The following is a 24,632-nucleotide window of genomic DNA, read 5'->3' on the forward strand; positions in this document are numbered from 1 at the left end:
TCCAAAGAAAATGGGCCAAAATGCTTAACACAGATTTAGGAACACCAAAACACTAACTTTTTTTATAGTGTAGTTAATCAAGCATCCAGACAGAAATTATTCCAACCTGGCATGTTAGAAAGTAAATGTTTCAGGCTTAATGAACTAGCATTTTATACCAAACTAGATTCAGTTGACTCTTTTTACCACTGTTTCTAACTTTGTAAGCTGCAAATACTGAATAAGTTCACTACACTGATAATGGTCATCAAGGGCCATTTCTGCAGGGTAATTAATTTCTTGGAAGGTCTGTTCCAATGGACAACACATCACTTCTAAGTAGATATTTGGAATAAGACGTTAGTAGCCAAACCATCAGATTACAAGGTTTTATTTTCTCTATATGGTGTTTATTTTTACACTCTCAACTTTTGACAATTGTGTCTATTTCCTTTGAAATGCTTTGTTTGTTCATTTTCATATGTGTCTGAATACCCTGTGATATGGAGCTAACAGTATTTGTTGTTTAAATATCTTCTTTATGGCAAGACACCATGTAAACTGGAATATTGCATATCTCCATCACAGGGAAAGGACTACTAATAAGCAATCATCATCTGAACAAAAGACTTTACAAAAGATTTGTTACAGAACTAGACTTCAAAGCAGCTTCAATGTGTGCCAAATCTCCTAATGAACACAATTTTTCATGTTACTATATACTGTACATGATCCAAAGCCCTGCACACACTTTCTGAAGATTACAAGAAAGTCAGCAATATGCTATGTATAAAAATAGCAGTGTAAAATGTCAAGTCCCTAACTCATAAGATACATGAGAATAGTTCTGACACAGCAGCAAGGATGGCTCTGGGTTTGTAACCCGACCTTCTGTGACCCTAGCAAAGACAGTTGAATTGTTATTGAAACTGTTCTTTTGCTGTGGAAATTTACAGTCCATTTTTAAAGCTAAACAGCATAAATTTTGAAACATCACCCTCCAAACTGTGGCATTTGAGGAGCCATTTCACAGGAGCTGAGCTGCACAGTTGAGGTGGCAAGGGCACCTGGGGAGTAAAGTTGTTCAGCTGTTCCACTTCAAAAACCAAACCTTGAGTGGTCTTAGTGAGATCACTGTCCTTCCATATTGGCATAATCAACTACTGACCTGGCACATTGGATCTCTGCCCTATCTCTATATTGTTAAAGACTAGTTTTTAATTTCTTGATCATCTTAACACCTATAGTACTCTGAAAGTGCCATTTGCCTTAGTGCCATCAGCCCTTGCAAAATAATGAAAACAGTATACAGCTCTTCTGTTTGATTAAGCTGAAGAAGCCTCTGCCTGGCAATGGTCTTCTTTCCACTATGACTGTCTCTCAGTGACCATTTTTATGCCAGAAGTTGAGATTTTTATCTAGTCTTTAAATGGTATGCCTAGCAGAGATTTATCATTTATAACAGTTGAGTGGCACACCTGGCACTCTGCCAAAAAATGGTGCACTCGATTCATTATAAAAACCCAACACTTTAAGGAATGAATTTGAAAAACGGAATGTGTAGACTGTTTTACCCATCAGTAGACTGTAATGCACAGACACATACCAAGAGACATCTTCAAATAAGTGGGCAAAATTTTGAGTACCCCTCAACAAAACAAACTATTTTTTTTCCTATAAGAAATAAACCTTACATGTCCACAACATGGCTTAGGATATTTTCCATTCCATTTTTAAACTACATAAAAGTAAAGTACATAAAAGTAAATATTTCTAAAACTAATGTGCCATTTTGAAATGAAAATCTGGAATTCTTTAACTGTAAAAAAGTATTCTTTTCCCCTTTGACTAAAACAATTAGAAAAACTAACACATAATTAGGATTTTTAAATGCCATTCTGATTTGTAATTTATTGGTACAAAACTTGAAGCCTGCTGGTTTAAAAGACAGCATTCATATAGAATAGAAAAGAATAGACTAGACTAGACTAGACTAGAATGGAATAGACCAGACCAGGTCGGAAGAGACCTTCAAGATCATCGCATCCAACCTACTATCTAACCCACATAATCAACTAAACCATGCAACCAAGCACACCATCAAGCCTCCTCCTAAACACCACCAATGACCAATGATGGCGACTCCACTACCTCCCTGGGCAGCCCATTCCAATGGGCAATCACTCTCTCTGTGTAGAATTTCTTCCTAACCTCCAGCCTAAACCTCCCCTGGTGCAGCTTGAGACTGTGTCCTCTTGTTCTGGTGCTGGTTGCCTGGGAGAAGAGACCAACCTCTGCCTGTCTACAACCTCCCTTCAGGTAGTTGTAGACAGCAATATGGTCTCCCCTGAGCCTCTTCTTCTCCCGGCTAAGCAACCCCAGCTCCCTCAGCCTCTCCTCATAGGGCTTGTACAGATTACAGCAATAAATACACTGTGCTTAGAACTTTTGCACTCTTAAGGACTATGGGACAATCTAAATAGAGAAAAAAAAAGAGGAACTTGAATGTCTGGAAAATGAAATATAGGTATTGTGCAGCTATCCTGTACGCTATAGAATCAGCCTGGATTGTAACTTTCAAGGTGCCTGTTTTAAATTAGCCTTGAAGAATGCAAAATTTGAAAAGCAACACCTTTGAGATGCTGTGGGAAACATGGAAGTATTTGTGATGGAATTGGAAATAAAATTCTTTTTTAAAATGACACTCCTGTGGCCTCAAAAATCTTTTTAGGCTGCAACACAGATATTTTTGTAATTGTTGTTGTTCAGATGCTTTTAGAAATTCAGTTTATTCTTAAAACCTCATAAATTCAGCATGATCCAAATAATGAAACAAGGAGTGAGGGTGTCAGTAACAAAATAGCTACTATATTTCTTGAAAAATAAAGAGACTTCTGGAACAAAAATGTTACTTCTTCCAAGCTGATGATTTGCTGGGTGTTGGACCAGTATAAATGTAACCTAAGGGGAAAAAAAAACATATTCCTGGTGTAATGGGAAATTATTCAGATGTTTTTTTCCTCTCATCTACACTGGAACAAGACCAAAAAAAGTCAGCATGTCTTAAGAAAGAAAATTGTAACAGGAAAAAATAAGAGTCCCCACTTTGGGTTAATGTACATTTTTATTATCACTTAAAGTTTCTCACTTCAAATTAAACTTTTAAAATTCCTGTCCCTGCCTGAATCTTTCATAATGGTTGGCTCCCAGTGATCCAAGGTGAATGCTGCCTTCTTCAAATCGCTAACAAAGAAGAAAGATCCTTAGCAAACAGGATGGGAAGAAAATAGAGGAAATAAAAGAACAAATAATGAATCTCCTTCCAGAAGATTCAGCTACATCCATCTTTATTTTTGCTGCTCCGCCTGGTAATGAAAGTAAAAATTTTTCATCCTTTTGAAGCTGCTGTGTGTTGTGCAGAATGATTTCAGAACAAGGAAAAGGTGTTTTCAAATTCTCAATTTATATTAATTTTCCCAAATTCCTCAATATGAAATTGATGCTTTTCCTGGCAATCTGTCATTGCTACTCAGCAGCCTTTCACACATCTTAACAAAGTGTTTTTTTGCTGAAGCGCTCTGATATTGGTGTTCTTGCTGTGCTCTGATTTTTATTCTTTGAAATACAAGTGCTTCACAATGAGAAATAGATTCACATGCCTCTCAGTGACATACAGTGTATTGTGTCTTCTGTATACAGTGACTGGCGCTGTGGATGTTACCAGAAAAACAGATTTTCAGCTTTTTCATATCTCAGCATTCCATGATATCATGACCTCTTCTTTCCCCTCTCCTGCCCTCTTGAAGGAGGCATGCAAACCCAAGAAACTTTAGGATCTCTGCCTGTTTTTAATCTTTGTGGAATATTTTCTACTGAACTCCAAAGTGTAGAAACAGTAAAATCTCAATCCAAGGCATTCTTCTGTTTCTGTTCCTAGTTACAGTCATCTCCCTCTCATTTGATCTATTCTAGTCCTCGGCTCCATGTTTTGCCAACACGGTCATCACCTGGCCTGTCAGTATGTGCTGGCAATGAAGAGGTGGGCATTGTTGCCTGTAATCCTGAGTTCTAACGACAGAATCCCTCTCCTCTCCATACATTTCCTTTAACAGAAGAACCATCTGGGCACATGCAAGTTGTGGAAAGCCACTGATACTGTGTCTTGTCACCACAGACCAGCACCACATCAAAGTTGTTCCAAGGCCGTTCTCTGCAGCACTATGTTCAAAAGCAATTGGACAGGTAGAATACATGGGAAAATAGTTCTAGTAGGCATACATTGATCTTGTTTGTATTTTAGTAGATCGACTATTTCTTCAGTGGCATAACTCTAGATCAATGCCATTAATGAGATTATTCAAGCTTTTTACAACTACACCTGGGGAAGTTCCAAATACTGTGATATATACACAATGCTTTGCCATCCCTTCAGTAAATACAACACCAATTTCTTTGTCCTTCCTTTGGATAAAAATGAGTAGCTGTGGTAGGTTAAGGATTAACTGTTACCCCATAGAGATGGAACTCCTCCAGAGGGGGAGAAAATGCCCAGAGGGAGGTATCGGATATTGTAATATGTTATTCCATTCCTCTTCCTGTATTATTGCTACATGAGGAGCAGACCTTCCAGTTAGCTCTCTCTTAGCTCCAGGCTCTGAGCTCTTAACTTTTGTTTTCACTTGCTGTGTGGGAGGGAGGCCTGGCTGGCAGTGGGAAGTTATTTTTGCTGTGTTTGCTAGTCCGGGGTGCTAGGCCATTTCTGCTTCTGGTTGCATATATCCTTTTCCCTTCATACCTTTTGTACTTTATTTATTTTTGTAGATATTATTTCTGTTTAACTTCCAATTTTGTGCAAGTGTTTCTATTTATTACTTTGGGGTAAATTCCACATTTTGTCCTGAGCTGGATGCTCAAACCAGGATAGTAGCCTTGATTTCACAGATAATCACAGAAAGATTCAGGTTGGAAAAGACCCTCAGCATCACCAAGTCCAACTCAGAACCCTGCTCTATAAGGTCACCCCTAAACCATATCCCCAAGCACCTTTAAACACAGCCAGGGTTGGCAACTCAAACACATCCCTGAGTAGCATATTCCAATCCCTGATCACTCTGTGAAAATTTTTTCCTAATGTCCAGTCTAAACTGACCCAGTTGTAGCTTGAGGCCATTCACTCTTGTTCCATCACTAATTACCTCTACAACACCCTTTCAGGTAGCTGCAGAGAGCAATGAGGTCTCCCCTAGCCTCCTCTTTTCCAAACTAAACAGCCCCAGCTCCTTCAGTTGCTCTTCATAATATTTATCAAAACCAACCAGATTTACACAGTATTGACAGCTCAATGCATACTCATTATGGTGCTTTGCAGGAATTCCTACCCACTTCCCTGAACATTCATGCTTTTAGGAAGCCTGGCTTGCTGCAGGACAATTTTTTTATTTGCCCATTTTTGATATTAGTAATTCATGCTGCAGTAGAGACCTTCACTATGCTCCCTCTTACAGATCCTAAGATGTACATAATAAGGCTTATATTATTCCCCCATTTCCTTTTTCGTCTATTTAATCTCTTGTTAAAAGCAAATCCCACAGATGCAAAGGACTGAAAGATTTTGAATAACAAGAAATAAATCTAATCTCAGAAGTCATGATTTTAATGCTGGACTGAAATCAGTAAAGTTTTATAGGCTCCTATGAATAAAAGCAGCTCTTCTCACAGAAAGCTACAAACTAAATCAAGTCTTTGATCTTGAAGTAGACCTTACTTGAATAAATCTAGGGAATAATTTAGACATTTTAGCTACTTATTTGTCAAAAGACAAGTTATATAAAGATATGGAAGCAAAGGCAAATGAGGAGCTCTCCCCTGGAAGATTTCTGCTGGAAGGAAACTACCATTTTTTTTTTGGCATTGAGGAGGATACTACACATGTTATTTCCCAAAACAGCTCTCAATCTTTTGGCTTTTTCACTAAAATGAAATGATAATAAAAATATGTTTATTTTGGTTTTGCTTAAATAGAAAACACTATTCCCATAATGTTTTGCTCATGGACTCATGGTTTGACTAAGCTCATCAATGGCCAACTAGTATATGTGACTATTTCAAGGCTCATGATTGGCCTGACAGCATATGCTATGGGAGATGGCTATCTTCCTCCCATCCCCCCGTACCTGATTTCCAAGATGAACACCTTTGTTCACCTGAAACCAGCTCTGGCAACCACTAGACTTCTTCTTGAGATGCTGACATTCACCATAATGTGTGAAAGGATTTTTATTTTTAAATCTGAAAAGGATTATTTTCTAAATTTAAGGAATTAGCTTTCATCCAAACCTTTTCTCTCAACTGGCTGAATATTCAGGGAGTAGACTAAACGCATTTGAGCTTCTCTGGAGACATAGTAACGATTTTCATTTCCTATATAAAAAATGAATAACCTCTGATTTTCCCTTTTTCTGTTTATAGGAATAATATTAAATAGTTAACAGTAAAGGGAGCCTGAAAGGTAAATTAGAGTTGCATCCTATTGGCATCCTACTGGCATTCCAATTGCCCATTGGAATGGGCTGCCCAAGGAGGTGGTGGAGTCGCCGTCATTGGAGGTGTTGAGGAGGAGACTTGACAGGGTACTTGGTGCCATGGGTTAGCTGTTTGGGTGGGTTGGATTGGTTGATGGGTTGGACACGATGATCTTGAAGGTCTCTTCCAACCTGGTTTGGTTTATTCTAAATAAAGGTTTATTCTAAATAAAGTTGCTTTTGGTTTTGAAAACATTCGGTAGGAAGTCATGTAGCGCAATGAACATTGCCCTGCTCTGTGAGTAAAGGTCACAGAACAACATGCCTACTTTCAAAGACTATTTCTGAAAATGCATTGCTGACAGTTGTGTCAGACGTAAGGGTCTTGCGATGGCAGTGCACCTGATCTAAACAAAAGCCAGTATTTCACTGATACAAGGATGCTTTTAAAATGATTACTTCAAAACCAAAGAAAGGGATCCGGGCCAAAAAAATCGTGTTTGTTTTGCCAACTGTATCAATTCAGTCTAATATAAAAATACATTCTCTGAATGTCTTGTTTTGATGGATACAAATACTGAGGGCTGCTGATCTATGCCTCAAAATTACATTTATACAAGCCAATAATTAATCAAGACACTGATTGAGCTAAACGGATATAGTACCAGTTATCAAGCCCTATGAGGAGAGGCTGAGGGAGCTGGGGTTGCTTAGCCTGGAGAAGAGGAGACTCAGGGGTGACCTTATTGCTCTCTACAACTACCTGAAGGGAGGTTGTAGACAGGCGGATGAGGGTCTCTTCTCCCAGGCAGACAGTACCAGAGCAAGAGGACACAGTCTCACGCTGCACCAGGGGAGATTTAGGCTGGATGTTAGGAAGAAGTTCTATACAGAGAGAGTGATTGCCCATTGGAATGGGCTGCCCAGGGAGGTGGTGGAGTCACCATCACTGGAGGTGTTCAGGAGGAGACTTGATGGGGTGCTTGGTGCCATGGTTTAGTTGTTTAGGTGGGTTGGATTGGTTGATGGGTTGGACTCAATGATCTTGAAGGTCTCTTCCAACCTGGTCTGGTCTATTCTATTCTATTCTATTCTATTCTATTCTATTCTATTCTATTCTATTCTATTCTATTCCATCAAGGCTTTTACCTACAAGTTTAAATATTCAGTGCTATAGTGTACTAAAAGTGTTAATTCCTAGTTAGATCTGATATCAGTTATCATTTTCAGAGAAATAATTGCCATACTCCTCTTTTTCAGACATGAAGAAAATCTGTTATAGATATAAATTGCAATTTCAGATTTTATGCTAAGAAGAAACTATATTCTGAATCACTTTTTTTTTGTTAAATGTCTTCATCTATAATTGAAGCTCAAACAATCTGATAATAAATCTGATGTTAAATTTATGGCCAATAAAAAACCAACCAAACAAACAAAACATTGTTCTGCTTTGTAGTCTGTTCTGGCATGAATTATTTGCACTTGCATGTTGGGAAAACTATTAAAGAAGCAGACTTATTTACACAATTCAAAGGAAGTCACATTTGTATTCCTTATAGATGTATTGCTTGTCTCTATTCTAGTACATAAGAGCTTACCATTAAAAATAACTCTAAACAGTTATCAAATACTCATTTTGAGAGAAAAAGTATTTCTAGAATTATAGAATTGTTGGGGTTGGAGGGGACCTCAAGGATCATCTAGTTCCAACCACGCTGCCATGGGCAGGGACACCTCCCACTAGAGCAGGTTGCTCGCAGCCACCTCCAGCCTGGCCTTAAACACCTCCAGGGATGAGGCTTCCACCACCTCCCTGGGAAACCTGTTCCAGTGTCTCACCACCCTCATGGGGAAGAACTTCTTCCTGACATCCATTTTAAATCTACCCATTTATATATTTTTTTTTTTTTTTCCCATTCCCCCCAGTCCTATCATCACCTGACACCGTAAAAATCCCTCATCCACCTTATTTCCCCCCCTTTCCCCCTCAAACCCAGAGCACCTGGGCTCTATTGGAGTCTCCTCCCACCCCAAGTGTGGCCACTTTGCCCTCCCCGACCACTCCCCTATTTAATCCCCCCAGGAGAGGCAGAAGCCCTAAACTGAGCCCATCTGGGCTGGAGGATCCTCCTCTCATCTCTGGTGAGTCCTCATGGTGCACACTGGGTGATGGTGGTGGTGACGACAACAAAGGCCGGGGGGCCTGGTGGCCCCCCGGTTGTTAGGGCCAGGATTGATGACTCCTCCAATATCTTCCATGGGTGCTGGCTGGGGCTCCCTATTGGGGCTGAGCTTCTCTGGGCGGTGTCTTGGATGGTGAGGGTCTTGCCCACAGCTCTGGGCTGGTTGCAAGAATGGTGGTGATGGAGCAGGGGCTGTTTAGCCAGATGATGTGATGCTAACTACACTGCTTTTATTTGGAGGCCCCTGGAGTCTGCTCTTACCCTTCAGTAGTAGTGCCTCAGTTACAGACCATTTCTTCCCCCTCACTGATGCTTTTCAGAAATAAGGAAGGAAAGGAGGAAAAAAAGCAATAAAGCAGATCTGGAAAAGGCTCTGAGAAGGAAGCCCTCAGGAGGAGGGGCAGGGTGGGAAGCGAGAATCCCTTCTTATGAATCACTCCACCACCTCCCTGGGCAGCGCATCCCAATGGCCAATTATTCTTTCTGGGATGAACTTTCTGCTCCCCTGCAGCCTAAACTTCCCCTGGCACAGCTTGAGACTGTGTCCTCTTATTCTGGTGCTGGTTGCCTGGAGAAGAGACCAACCCCTACCTGGCTACAACCTCGCTTCAGGTAGTTGTAGACAGCAAGAGGGTCTCCCCGTAAGCTTCTTCTCCTCCAGGCTGAACAATCCCAACTCCCTCAACAATCCCAACTCCCTCAGCCTCTCCTCTAAAGCTACTGTATCTCTAAAGTTACTATATCATAAAATGTAAGGAGTCATTATATTTTAATTAGACTTAAAGGTAACCATGGCACAAGAATAGTTCAACCTCTAAGATGTATGAAAATCACTTTGGGGATTGAGTAATTACATTTGGAAACAAACTATTTACATGCTGTAATTACAGTGTTAAACAACAGACTTCCTTCAAATACCCAGAAAGGAGAAGAAAGCAGATGTGTTCAAAGGTTATTCAAACATTAACAACTCTGGCATTGTCTAATTTGATCACGGGCTCCTTCCTCATGCTAATCCATTTATCATAAGAAACTATTCCAAGACTGAACCTTTCAGCCTGGCTGAAAGTGCTGTCCTTCATTTTGTAGAGCATTGTTATCTAATTGTATATGTCTCTGTATTACTGCTCAGTATGAAAGCAATACATTTTTCTATCCATATATTTGGGGCTTGACATTTTGCACCCTTTATTTTTAGCCGTCGTTTCAATACCTTGTATCAATGTTTAAAATGAGAACATTATGGCTATCTGAAAAGCTAATTCAAAGCTATGTTCAAGCTACACAGGAGTTTGCACATCCTGGGGTTTTAAAATGAGAGCTTTTCTTGCTTTCCACGTTGATCTGGCATCTCACTCTCTAAGGAGAAGCCATCGGCTGTTTTACCACAGTCAGGAAAACATATGGACTGGTGAAATTTAATTCAGAGCTATCTTACTATATAGCATGAAACAGTCTCACAGTATTATTGTATTGCAGGGTAGTATAATAATGCACAACACTGTTTGGAGAATATCGAAACAATACTATGAAACACTTTAAGCTGCCGGGGTGGAGGAAATAATAAATGAAAGAACCAAGAAAAAAATTAAAATTGCCTAGCCCACATCACAGCTTGTCTTTTACAGGCACCTTTTCAGCCTACAGACCAGCTGTGTGCTTTTGCCCTTCTGAGATGCAACTAAAATGTCTCTTCTGTTTTGTAGGAAAGTGACTGCTCTTCTTTTCAAGATGATGGCAGGAACATGCAGAAGTGGGGATGGATGGAGAAAGGCTCAGAGTCAGCCCATTCCTGGAAACTTGTAGTGGTGGGTGTTACACCCGTATCATCCTTCAAGTACCTCTTCAGCAGATTTTCTTCATTAAATTTCTTTGAAGGTTTTACAACCACAGGTTGAAACGAGACATCACTCACAGCTTGCATCCTCCTTCATATGGAGGAATTTCTCTCAATGGCTTCTCCCTGAAAGAGGAACATATCATTACACTTGTGCTATGTGCTTCATCTTCCTTCCCCAAACCAGATGCTGTTAACAGAGAGGTAGGCATCCAGGAAAATGACTGAAACTTAATGTGATGCAATTGGTTATCTACTTAATCAGATTTACACTCAAGAAGATGAACCTGGATGTTGTGAAAAAGGTATGGCAAACCATGTGACCTAAATTAATCTCTGTAGATGTAAGAGTGCATCCACATGGAAAAGCTATTCTTCTTTTACGGAACATTTCCAACCTGTTTTGCTAAGACTTTTAACTTTGCTGATTGTTTGGGTCCCACGTGACCCCTGTCAGTAGGAGACTGACTAAATCATCACTGTCCAGGGTTGCCAGGGAAAGTATACAAGACTGAGAGTGCTAACTCCTAGGGGGGGCAGTCAGATCAGGGAGCAGGCTGATGTCTGCCTAGGAAGGGTGGCGTACAGCTGATATGCTGAGCCACTATCCTGCCTTGCTTGCTTACAACATACATACACTCAGGAAATTCTTTCAGTGTTTTCTAAGTTTCCTGGTGAAAAAAACATTAACTCATCAAACTCTGAATCCATTCTTCTTTTTATGGCTGAAGGGAGCTTCCACTGGGAAAGTTTAAAGCTGTAGGGGAGGGTAGACAGAAGAAAGGAAGGAAAGATGACTGCCTGTGCTCAATGATTTGCCTCTCACTGTGACATTGACATATGAGTATTGTCTTAGAAGACATCATCCGGAAACCTTTTAAAGCCATTCATCTTATTTTAAAGTTGTAAAATCCCTTGGTTTTTATCTCCCCTCTCAGATGTAAACAGTGCTTTTAGAACCAGGCTGCACTGAAACATTTTGTTCTCATGCTCAGGAGGGACTAAATTTAAAAGTGCTAGTGAGCTGACACCTGCTACGAATAAAAGACAGGCCCAATTGCATTGCTCCAGATTTATTTTTCAGTACATATGGGAGATGTGGTAAATCTCCAATAGACTGCTGAACCATTTCTAGGGAAAAACACAGATAAACAGTAACAAACTTTCATGATATGGAAACAGTAATTCTTTCAGCAAATTATTGCTAAAGCACACTTTAAATCTGTAAGTATTTTGAGATGGAATTTCTTTATATCCAGAGTGGTCAAAATGTATAAGCAAACTGCATAAATCTGTTTCAGAAGAAGCTGAATATAAAGGGGAAAAAAAAATCAAAGGCTGTAGCAACATGTTTGCTTCAGAGACATAGCTGATGAGATCAGATTTGTATTTGCATTTCTCAGAAATTATGAAGACCAGTGAATCATGACATTTTTCTTCTGGCATTGAAATGAGCATTTATTGCTATTGTGCACCCAGAATAAGCATTTTAAAGCATTGTGTATGTTTTCTTCTGGTTCTCTGTGCAAGAATATATGTCACACAGAGAACTGACTCCTTAAGTCATTACAGGCAGAAAAATGTATTCTGCTTTAGATAGAATCTGAAACTTCACTGTTTACCAGACTTGGTTTTGCATACCAAATTATTTAAGCTTTTGGTAATCTTTTTATATCTATATTGTTGCATACAGGGCTCCCACAGAGAGTCACAGTCCAAAAAAAGACTGTCTGAATAGCAAATCCAGCTGCATGCAATCACACTGCTTTATTATCCTTCCTACGCTCCTCCCTGAAATATTCTTCTGCCAAGATCTCTACCAAAATGAGAAAATCTAGTTATCAGGTTTTCTGTGATCACTTCTATCATGCTGATGAGTCAATATTTATTCTTGTATTTTCCATATCCATTTAATTTATCCACTTGTGGACAAGAATGCACACTCCAGGTAATTTTAATAGTGGCACAGGCATCACTGAAATCTCTAGAAGCATATCAGGGATCCTGGAAATGTGCCTGGGTTGCTAGTATATGCTGAATTCAGTAGTGAACATCATTATTGCTATGTTAGCTGTATTTAGACTGGCATTGTTAAGACAAAATGAAACATAACAGCATCTTGGCCAGTATCAAAACTAGTGTGTCCAGGAGGAGTAGGGAAGTGATTGTGCCCTTATACTCAACACTGCTGAGGCTGTGAGGCTGTAGCTTGAGTACTGTGGTCAGTTTTTGGCCACACAATGTAAGAATGAGATGCCAGAACAGGTCCAGGGAAGGGCAACAAAGCTGGTGAAGGGCCCAGAGAAAAAGTCATAGGAGGAGTGGCTGAGGGAGCTGGGATTGTTTAGTCTGGAGAAGGCTGATGTGAGACCTTATTGCTCTCTATAAATACCTGAAAGGAGACTGTAGTGAGGTGGCAGTTGGTCTGTTTTCTTAAGTAATTAGTGATAGAACAACAGGAGATGGCCCCAAGTTATGCCCAGGGAAGTTTAGATTGGATATTGCAATTTATTTACTTTACTGAAGTGGTAAGGCACTGGAAGAAGCTGCTCAGTGTGGAGTCACCATCCCTGGAGGTGTTCAAAAAACATGTAGATGTCGCGCTTCAGCTTTAGTGGCTGTAGTAGTATTGAGCTGATGATTGGACTTGATTATCTTAGCGGTCTTTTCCAACATTAATGATTCTATGATTCCATAATTATATATTTTACTCCAATGTGAGTAAAACCTCTGATGCTTCAAGACAGAGATTATCTCTTCCTTAAGTATTAGGGGAGAATCTAGCTTCGAGCTCTAGCAATCACAATACTACTTCTAGCACTACCTTATACTACTAAGAAGCACATGAAGAAATGTAAAATCTCAAACCAAATACTTCAGAAGGAAATAAGAAAGGAAATAATTTAAATCCACTCAGGTCATGAAGGTATTAATATAAGTCAAGATCAAAACTATCAGTATAGGTTTACATTTTAATGGATGTATCAGAGTGTTCTGTCAGCAGTTTCGGAGATCCCTAGAGCTGCTTCTGACAGGGAAGCTGCTGGGTAGCATCTGCTTAAGCAATATTGGATACAAAATGTGTTATTTGTTTTCCTGTCATTTGAAACAATGGCCTTGATAACATGCAAATGGAAGAAACATTCAAACATTGATGTGTTGTTTAAATAGAGGTGGCTGAACACTTCCCCTCCCCCCCCAACAACTGTTTGCATTTCAGTGGAAAATCAAGTGTTGCAAATATTTGAAAATTTGAAAACAGACATTTTTATACAGCAAAACTGTGACAGCTTTTACCCCAGCCTGATAGTAAAAGTAGTTCACATGCTTTCTGTTATTACCATCCTCCATATGACAGATTTCCTGGCTAGAATACATTTTCCTGCACTGCACTATTGCCTCCCGCTCCTGGGGCTTCTATCTTTAGTGAATCATTGAAGGCTGAATCTCACTGGGGAATGCAACCAGAAGGAGAAAGTAGTGATAGCAGGAAATCACACCATAACTTCTACGACAGAAGCATTTCTAAATGGAAAAAAAAGGAAAAAATTTAGTGAATTACATGAGATTCATATATGCAGTGTTTCAATTTTATAATGGAAACTTTTCAATCAAGCTTTTAATCAAAACTGGATTTTCCCTAGGAAACTATAGGCTTTAGTTCTTTTTTGTTTGCTTGTTTTTCACTACAAAGGGCAGATGTAGCATTCAAGATGGAAACAGCCGAATTTCCTTGAAAGCTGCTGAACTATATAGGGTATTTTTACATAGGCAGAACAAGCATAAACTGGTCCTTTTCACACTTCTCTGAATCCCTCTTCCATGGCAACTTATTTCCAACACATTCCACATCCTCAGCTGTGCTCCTACAAATCCTGAAGGACGTGAAATATCTTCTTTACCTTCTCCACTATTCTGAGAGGAAGAACTTGTTGTACATGACAATAGTTTTATTGGATTAGGAACTACCAAAATACCAAAACTCATTTTAAAAGGCTGGCAAAAGACTTTCTGTAACAATGCTTTCTACTTTCATAAAAATCTAAGACAAAAGTCTAAGGTATTTTTAGAATCATTCTCAACAAATTGAGTTATTTACTTATGACAAACTTTAAGGGCATATTTTAACACTATTTTGTTATTAACTTTTATATGATTTGAAAATATCAAATAGCTAAATATAAGCTGAAATAATGGAATTCACATTTACTTAAGCAATGAGTGTAAAAAAGCAAACACATACATATATATATATATAGAAGGTTCCCATGCTCTTCTAGCCACTTCTCTTACCACTTTGTTGCTTATGTCTCTGACTGTTAGCATATTGTCTTCAAAAACCCACTTTTCCAGGGATTACAGCATCACAAGTGTTTTTACAGAGCAATGCACAAGCTGGTCTATGATGTATTCCTGGATCTACTTCAAGAACGCTGGACTCCATAAAAAAAATGTCTATTAATATCAGTGGTCTTTATATAAGGCATTATAGAGTGTATGGTATTGTAGCACAAAAGACAGAGAAAAAAAGAGAGCTTAGTTTCATAAAATTCTTGTAATGAAAATCATTCTAAGTATATTCATTTTAGGATGGGATGGTTGTTGATTACAATTGAAAGTGTAAAATCTTTCAAAATATTTTCCTCTGGAGACTGAAAACCCAAAGATTTCAAACTGATTCCCCCCTGGACTGGTTCTCTGCTGCTTTTATAGTTCCTTCAAATATATGTAAAATAATAATAATTTGACTTTGAAAAATTTCTAGTCTTGGAACTTCACCAGCTCTCACCTTTCTACTCTGTTGGACATGTCTATCATATTTTAATAATGTCTCAAAAAGGTTTTTACACATACATTTTCCGTTGCCTTCTGTAATGCTTGTGAAGCCGAGAGATTTCAGAATATGATTACATCTGGAACTGCCTGGTTTATTCTATTTTAGTCAAGCAGTCTGCTGTGCAGTGTTTGGTATCTCCACACCATATTAACAGTTAGATTTAAAATGTTATAAAATATCTTTAATAAGACACTGTACTACACTAAATTACTTACTCTACTACTTTCTTGTCAAGCCGTTACGTGTCATCGCTTAGTTGTTTAGGTGGGTTGGATTGGTTGATGGGTTGGACACGATGATCTTGAAAGTCTCTTCCAACCTGGTTTATTCTATTCTATATAATATGATAAGGGAGGTAAAATTCTCATGACTATCAGTACCTGAGACAGAATGAGTCAAAACCTTTGCAAAACAGTTGGGCACAACCCTTCATCCATCAGGAGAAAGGAATCGAGGTTTTGCTGGTTTAGGTCTGAGGAAGTGACTAAGAACATGAAGAAGGAAAGTAATTAAAAACTCTTTCAGCACAGGCATTTGTGATTGTAAATGAAGAGAAAGAAACTCCCAAATGGCAGTTTTTCAGAAACTCAAGACAACAGTAAGAGCTCCTGAGATGGAGTCACCATCACTGGAGGTGTTCAGGAGGAGACTTGATAAGGTGCTTGGTTGCATGGTTTAGTTGATCAGGTGGTGTTGGATGATAGGTTGGACATGATGATCTTAAAGGTCTCTTCCAACCTGGTCTGGTCTGGTCTAGTCTAGTCTATTCTATTTTTGAAGGGAGGCAATATTAACTGTAAATGAGAAAATTGCTCTTTTGTTATACAATACCATTGTAGTACTAAAAGGTATCTAGTGGCCATGACATTAATAGTCATACAAAAAAGGGGCTCAAGGACAAAGTACTGAGAATACATAGAAATAGCACAGTAGCAACTTGTTGTGAGAAAATCAATGAAAAATAAAAACCATGATGAAGTATGTTAAAGGAATATAAAATTCAAAAAACCTTAAATAATTAGAAAATATAAAGCAGTATAAGCCATTTTGTAGGGAAGACAAACAATAACTTGTTGACATGGAAAAGAAGGAATTTGTCTTTTTTGATGGTTTAATTTAAGATTCTGTAAACAGTGAGCATAGGCATACATTCATCACAGTTAAACAAAGGTAACACTGGTCAAACTGTAAATAAAAATACTAAATATTTAAAGTTGTCGGCAAGACAAGAAATATACTGCAGGATTTGGACAGAACTTGGCAGGGCAAGCTTTGATTCTTTAGCAATTTTCTTCAGGAATCCCTGGAGGAAACACAGGATCTCAAAGATCCTGTGGGCAAAAACAGGATGGGTCGATGGGTTGGACTTGATCTTTGAGGTCTCTTCCAACCTTGGTGATGCTGTGATACAATAGCTATTTTAAAAAATGTATCAAATGAGTGATTTAGGGATTTATTGATCAGACAGACTAGCTTCAGTATCAATCCTGCAAAAATGCATGTGCTGTTAAATCTGTAAGTACTAAATTATTATTGATGATAAGAGATGACAGTGAGATAAATTATTATTCCAGTTATGTATTATTTATTCTTTAACTTTCAGACCAGTGGATAGGAGACAAGCAGATTATGACATAAATATTTTCTTGAGTAAAGCTTTATTTCTCTACAAATTTTATGGTATATAGGCAAAATAAAGAACTGTGGTCTGGATGCAGTGATTTTTAAGGTATGTACCTACTGAGAGAAAATATTCAAAGACCAGTTAAAGATGTCAGTTGAACTGATGGACTCATCAATGTAGTCTCCTAGGCACAATCTAGAGACCACACTTGAGGAAATGTGATCCTGAAGTCCAGAACTAAGGACCCTCAAGTTTCCAGGACAGAACCTGGCTAGAGCACACTGACCCTCCTCTTCTCTCAGATGTTGCCTGACACTGTTTTCACATAAACCAAGGCAAGAATACAAATGGGAGGAAACTGTATAGACACAACTACTACAAAAATGCATCTCAGCTTGGACTCAATCACAAAGTGGAAAATGAGTCATTAGTACAATGCAGTTATTCAAAACTAGCAGGCATGTTACATGTAAACATGAAAAGTCTTCAGAAACAGGATAAGAAAACAAGGTGTCTGAACAAAGCATGGACAGGTTGCATTTTTGTGCAACCTGGAAAAGTAACCAGAAGGTGATACAAACGTGTCTTCGAAAAGAAGTCACTCACTGATTATTCCATCTGTCCCTTACAGGCAGTATGAGCTGGACAAATTTATTTTGCAGAAAATATGATTTAGAAGAAATATTTATAAAATTAGTACAAACTCTTTTTAACTTGAGGTTAGTTAAAGCACTTAAGCAAATTGCATCAGAAGGTCAGCAAAATCCGATCAAATATGATTTTCAAGAACTAATTAAGTAAATATTTGGATGGGCATCATGTGTAGGATATATTTAACTCCGTCTTGCAATGCATCACGAATTGCAGGTCCTCTTGCATCTCTCCCTAGCCCTACATTTTGGTTATAAAGTTCAATGAATTTCAATATCAAATTGTTTTCACAGGCAAAGAAATAATGACCTGAATGTCGAGTTATTTGGTTGATTCATGCTAATGTAATCAGCGAGGTAACTGCTCTTCAAGACATAACATGGATGACAAAATGAACAAACAAACAAAAATTACCCAAACAAACAAACAAAAACCCCACATGATTTTGACCTGGTTCAATACTAGCTAAACACAAAATATATACTCTTTTCCCAGTATCTAGCTCTCTCCTAGTAGGTAAGCATTCATCTTTGTGGATATCTGAGAAAAATTCTGTATTCACAGTACTTGGAGTGAAAAGAGGACCACAACTAATTTCATCATATGAAATAAAATAACCACTACAATGTTTTAGGATTATTTTTTTGGGGGGGGTTGGCCTTTTCCTCCCAGGCATCAACTGATCAATACTTACTCTATAATGCTGAATCACATAATCTTATTCTAATTCTTGCAGTATGAAATAACCTTTGTTTCCTATGTCTAACAGTTGGCAACGTGTTTTTAACAACAGAACACAAGGTCTTCAGGTAAACATTACCTTATAAGAAGTAAATGGACTTTCAGTTTCATCCAACAGCGAGGCATTTGGCAAAGCCATTCAAGAAAGTTGTTTGCCAACAGTGGAACACAGAAGCCTTCTTCCCACATTCAGCCTTTTCACAGTGGCAAAAGTAATCACAACTGAGTGATGATCTTTTGTTGATATGCTATGTATCTTGCCTCTACTTTTTCTGGTTTATCTTTCAGCACTCTGATCCAGCACAGGTTCTAAGAGTAATCAGTCATACTCATGTAACCACAAGAAGCTTAGAGCACCCTTGAGAAACAGCACATCTTGACTGCTGTGGTCTGCTACTCACAGCAAACATATTAAAATCACAATTCTTATAATTACCCTCCTTTTTCTTAATCTCTTTTAGGGTGTCTCATGCCTACTACCACCATCATGTTCACCTGCAGATCCTGGAATTTCCTACCCAGTACTTAGACATGATGTGCCAGTAGGCTGATAGACTTCACAAGTCCTGACAAATTCTTTTCTAGATACTACAGGTTACCTCCTCTTCTTTCCAGTGGTTACCAGAACCTGCAGACACCATTTTTGTGGGCTAACAGGTTACTTGTATATAGCAGCAGTTTTCTATGGATGGAGTGGTATGCACCTGTCTTTCCTATGGTCTTTAGCAAATATTTTCTCAGTCTTTGAGTCTTTGCAGTCTTTATTTCCAACAGACAGTTTCTTCATCACTGCAAACTTCTCAATAGATGAGTCCTGAATTAAATTACTTTAAAAAATAATCACATTTATAAAAGCATTAAGTTTCTAAGGCTTTACCTGTCATATTGGAATATACTTTTATCTTCAGTTCAAAGTTATGTTTCTGTCATTTGACTGTAAATTGAGGAACAGAATATCTAACATTATGCACCATACTCTGTAAGATTAAGTCATCATAATTATTGCTAACATAGTAAGAACATTTGTTAGTAAGTGACAGGACATTACAAGGTGTGCCTTGTTGATCTATATTAAGCTCATTGGCTTGCCAATAGTTATTGAGAGACTTCAGGTGGTTTTCTTTTTCTTTTCTATGTATAAGTTGAAATAGTAATTTTGATAATGTATTGAAATGCTTTTGTTCATTTTCCCTATGCTCATGCTGGCTCCTAACTATACCTTCCAATGTGATTCAAGTATTTCACAAAACATGACACCTGCTGATGCCAGGGCAGGCATTGTGTTTTCCATTGGAAACCTTAAAAAGCTCTATAGTTTTACATGAGAACATAACACATTAGCCTATGTTTTGCTTTGAGCCTTAAGAGTTTCATGAAGCCAGAACTCCCAGATTGAGCCTGAGGAACAAAAGAAAAAGCTTACATGGAGTTCAGCAAGCTACTTGATGATTATCACACAACTCTGTTAATGACTATTGAAGTTTTGAAAACCTTGGATCAGTCTGCATGCATTTTCCATTGGCTTCATTAGTGCTGGAAAGAGGAGGGTGGAATTCCAGTTAGCATATTTCAGGTTGCCTGTGTTGTCTGTATTTTCTCCCCTGGACATGGTCCTACTTGCCCTTCAGAAACAGTTGAGGAAATTTGGAGATTTTTCTTTTCCCTCAAGAAATCTTGATTTGTTGACTATGATTCCCTGCACTAGCAAAGAACCTATATCGAGAAAACTTGAATAACCTCATCTATGACTAGTATATGTATTCTCTTTATCTTTGAGGCTGTGTAACTATAATGCAAGTCAGGAAAACTTTACAGTGTGGTGAATAAAGCAGCCTCTGCCTTCACTATTATGTTGGCTTGGGAGAACTGTCAGTCATTGCTGCATCATTGCAACTTTTCCTGGACAACTCGTAATTACCTTCACAAGTACAGAGTTAGAATTTTGTACTATGGCCACAAAATGTATTTCCTCTTGCAACAGACCCCTCCAAAAGCTCACTGGCTGCTTTAGAGTATCAGAGAAAGGGACAGGGCCCCCACATCACACAGCAATGTGAAGAGTGATTCCTGTTTTGTGGAAAGAAGGCACGGTTGTTAAAAAACCAACAACAACCAAACCAAAACCCCACCAAAACAAAACACAACCACAGAAGCAGGAAGCTCTGTTATAAAAACACCTGTCAGTGGAATTGTTTGTACTTATGGGATGACAAACCTGATTCTTAGTGGGAAACTCTGTTGGATAATTGCATTTTACATCTCACAAATCTCCCTCACTATCAGCTGAATGTGAGATTGTTCTTGCCTTACTCAGTTCGTATAGCTGTTATGTTCTGTTTAATTACTACCTCTCCCTCCTGTTTTCAATACAGACATATGTATTGTGCTGGTAAGAAATATTTTCACTGTCCATGGATTTCATATCCATAAGCATGAATTATGCTAATACACAATTTTTTTAGGGAAGCTGAGATAAAGTATTGTGTTGTTTTGTCCTGTTTTATGGTTGGTTGGTTGTTTCCCTTGTACAGGAAGGAGTTGTTATTTGTTATGTGTAATTATCATGTTTTATTCTACAATCATGTAGATGTAACAAGATTTTTTTACTTTTCTCCCTTCAAAGATGTACCGAACCTGAAAGCAATTTCTACTGAGATTCTTGCCTTTGGCAACAGCAAAATATGCAGTCTGAGTAGTGTGCAAGATGCAATGCATTTCCAGAATTCTTTAGTAAAATGGCCATGGAGACTACTGAAATATGATCTTCATCAGCAGTATTTAGGGCTGCACTTTTTTTTTTCCTGTATCAGAATGAAAAGCCTTGTGTTTCATTAGTCAGCAACCTAGAAACACATTTAACATACTGGTTTAACCCATGCTTGGGTCAATTGAAAAAAATATATCCATTAGAAAACAACTTAATCCCCAAAGGGCAGGCCAGTTACAGTATCACAGTATCACTAAGGTTGGAAGAGATCTCAAGGATCATTGAGTCCAACCTGTCACCACAGACCTCATGACTACACCATGGCACCAAGTGCCACGTCCAATCTCCTCTTGAACACCTCCAGGGATGGTGACTCCACCACCTCCCTGGGCAGCCCATTCCAATGACCAATGACTTTCTCCTCACCTCTTGCCTCAACTTCCCCTGGTGCAACTAAATACATCCAGAGTTGCACAAGGAGCTGCAGAACACTGAAAATGTGAGCACAAGTTATCTAGATATAAGCTATGTTCACTCTGATGTTCCCCTCAGGTTTGGTTCACTGCCTTCACAAATTTTATTCTAAATATGCATAGAGCATTTGTTTGGTGTTCATTCTTAAAAACTTTTGGATCCAACTGTGGTTTGATAATGCATGATACTGTCTCACAACTGTACATGGGCTTATAGTTATAGGGAGGCCATTCTGCCCCTGTACACTGCACTGGTTAGGCCACACCTCGAGTACTGTGTCCAATTCTGGGCCCCTCAGTTTAGGAAGGATGTTGACTTGCTGGAACGAGTCCAGAGAAGAGCAACAAAGTTGGTGAGGGGTTTGGAACACAAGCCCTATGAGGAAAGACTGAGGGAGCTGGGGTTGCTCAGCCTGGAGAAGAGGAGACTCAGGGGTGACCTTATCACTCTCTACAACTACCTGAAGGGAGGTTGTAGACAGATGGATGATGGTCTCTTCTCCCAGGGAGCCAGCACCAGAACAAGAGGACACAGTCTCAGGCTGCGCCAGGGGAGGTTCAGGTTGGATATTAGGAAGAAGTTCTATACAAAAAGAGTGATTGCCCATTGGAATGGGCTGCCCAGGGAGGTGGTGGAGTCGCCGTCATTGGAGGTGTTCAGGAGGAGACTTGATGGGGTGCTTGGTGCCATGGGTTAGCTGTTTGGGTGGGTTGGATTGGTTGATGGGTTGGACGCGATGATCTTGAAGGTCTCTTCCAACCTGGTTTGGTTTATTCTAAATAAAGGTTTATTCTAAATAAAGTTCATATTTTGGGGTGAAAATTTGCATGTACAAATCTTTGTACAAGAAGATTCCCGCCTTTAAAGTTCTTAAAAACCGACACGTTCATCTTTTCTCACCTCCTGCTCCTGAAGTCAGCAGTGTTGTAAACCCTGAGATCTCTCTCATTATTGCTACCAGTGCTCCAAAGTATATCTCTAGAAAAGTTTGGAAAGCTGATTGTTAGAAGCAAATAGAACTGCCCTTTGCAATTCAACAAAACTACAAAATTATTCACTTAAATAAAAAATTACTCAAAACCAAAATAAATCTCATTCCCAGTGATAGCATTTAGAGATTTTCTCACAGTACTAATAACTATTTTATCCTAACTGGCTGGCTGTCCAGACAAAAGAGAACTGCCTTTCATTTAATTAGAAAATAGAACCTTTAAAACAAACAAATTTGAAAATGTCATTCTTTTGGTATATAGTCCCATTTAACCACACATTGACTAGGAACTCTCAAGTTTGTACCCATTGATTTTGTATGCTATCACTGATTTATTAGTTGGCTTTGTTGTTGTTTGGAGTTTCCCCCTTTTTTTTCTTTCTCAGCATATTATTTGCTGTAGTTTATACTGTTTTCCTAAGACAGCCTAAGGACTGATATTGTCTGCCAGACAGCCCTGTTTTCTTCCATACATTTTCCCTGGGGCCAGATGATGATCACTGATTCTTTCCAAGTTTCTGTCATAACATTTGCCCTTTGACTGTGCAGAACTAAATAAATTATTAAGATCTATTGGATTATGTTCTCTACAACATCTGAGTGAAAGGCTTTTATTTACCTTGATATAAAGCACAGAGTATGTCATATAATTGCATTTTGTCAGAAACATTTTTCAGGTTTTAGTTGGCTTTAGAATAGGAGGCACTTCAAATGATTCTGAGGTGTGATTTTCATAATGAAGTATGTATTTGTGGCTAGGAGAGCTTGTTTCAGCTTTCTCACTATAAGGCTATTATTTCACCCAGTTGCTGGGTGCTATATTGCCTGCACAGTCTTTCTGATTTATTTTATCTTCCTGTCTTTCATTGCTATTTTTAAACTGGCTTTACTCCGTACAGTAAGGATAAGATAAGATGATAAGACCAAAAAGGCCTGCAGGGCAGCACAGGGCTTCCATGGTCGCTCCAAGGAGGAGGCAGCATGCTGGCAGCTGGAGCACCAGGCTGATATCTGCATGCTACCTGGCCACAGTACTTTCCTCTATCATGAGCCCTATAAAGCCACCCATGACAGCTCTGCACTAGAATAGAAAGACAGTGATCAATAGAAATGTAAGTCCTTTGTTTTCATGTTTAGAGCATTAAGAATCCTCTAGTAAAAATACCTTGTCATGAAAGGCAATGGGGATATTGACTTAGTGTCTACTTAAATGAAGAAACATGAATGTTGGTAGTTGGTATTTGTGTGTCTGTTTCTCTGTGTTTATTGTTTCTCAAACCAAGTGTCTAAGAGAGACAGCACCATTAAGGAAAGAGTAAACAGAAAAGATGTTAAGAATCACAGTATCACAGAATTGCCCAGACTGGCAAAGACCTTTAAGATCATAGAGTTCATTTATTAGCCTAAAACTGACAAATCCTTGACTAAACTATATCCCTAAGCACTATATCAACAATACCCCAGGGGTGGGGAATCCACCACCTCCCTGTTCTAATGCCTGATAACTGTTTTAGTGAAGCATTTTTTCCTAATAGCCAATTTAGAAGAAACACATCAGGCTATTTCCTCCTCTTCTATCAGTTGTTACTTGGCTGAACAGACTGACCACTCCTCTGCAACCTCCTTTCAGGTAGTTTAGAGAATGGTAAGGTCTCCTCTCAGCTTCCTTTTTGTCAGATTAAACAAGCCCGTCTTCCTCAGCCATTCCTCACAAGACTTGTTCTCTAGACCCTTCACCAGCTTTGTTGCTCTTCTCTGGACACTCTCCAGCAAGTCAATATCCTTCTTGCAGTGAGAGGCCCAAAACTAAATAGAGTAGAGTAGAGTAGAGTAGAGTAGAGTAGAGTAGAATAGAATAGAATAGAATAGAATAGAATAGAATAGGAATAGAACAGAACAGTGTCCAGTTCTGGGCCCCTCAATTTAAGAAGGACATTGAGATTCTTGAACATGTCCAGAAGAGGGCAACGAGGCTGGTGAGAGGCCTTGAGTACAAGCCCTGTGAGGGAGCTGGGATTGTTTAGCTTGGAGAAAAGGATGCTCAGGGGAGACCTTATTGCTGTCTACAACTACCTGAAGGGAGG

This window comes from Melanerpes formicivorus, unplaced genomic scaffold (assembly GCF_026170545.1).
Source record: "Melanerpes formicivorus ecotype bairdi unplaced genomic scaffold, bMelFor1.0.p_v2 SCAF_1, whole genome shotgun sequence".
NCBI classification, from domain to species: domain Eukaryota; kingdom Metazoa; phylum Chordata; class Aves; order Piciformes; family Picidae; genus Melanerpes; species Melanerpes formicivorus.